Consider the following 585-nt stretch of genomic DNA (forward strand, 5'->3'; position numbering starts at 1 on the left):
TGACACTGTTATTGTTTTTACCTGCACTCTGTACCAACTCAATGTAACTGCACTGTGTAATGAATCAACCTGTACGATCAGTTTGTAAGACAAGCTTTTCACTGTACCTGGGTACAAGTGACAATAATAAACCAATACCAATACCAATACCAAGGAGGGCAAAAAAAGGAGCCATGAGATATCTTTGATAGATAAGATATAAAACAATCCTGGAAGTTTCCATAATATTAAGAGTAGAATGATATTCTATGCCACAATTATTGCAGCTCAGCAAATGTATTTATTTTTTGATTGTCAAAAAAACATAATTCATAAATGTTGTTAAATGGATCTATTCAATAATACCAAGCATATTCTCTCAATCATATTATATAGAAACTGAAGAGGCCAATGTTTTTACAAAATGTCAAACCACTGTGTGATTGCTTTAATTTCACCACACAATAGTTTGAATTAGAGAGTGATACAATTTTTCATAAGAAAGCAGGTTTTATTGTGGAGGACGCAACCATGTCATAAAGGTTAAAAAAATGATACAATCAAAATCAGAAAACAGTGATTAGATGACAACAAATGACTTTTGAA

Source organism: Pristis pectinata, chromosome 12 (genome assembly GCF_009764475.1).
Source record: "Pristis pectinata isolate sPriPec2 chromosome 12, sPriPec2.1.pri, whole genome shotgun sequence".
In the NCBI taxonomy this organism is placed as follows: Eukaryota; Metazoa; Chordata; class Chondrichthyes; order Rhinopristiformes; family Pristidae; genus Pristis; species Pristis pectinata.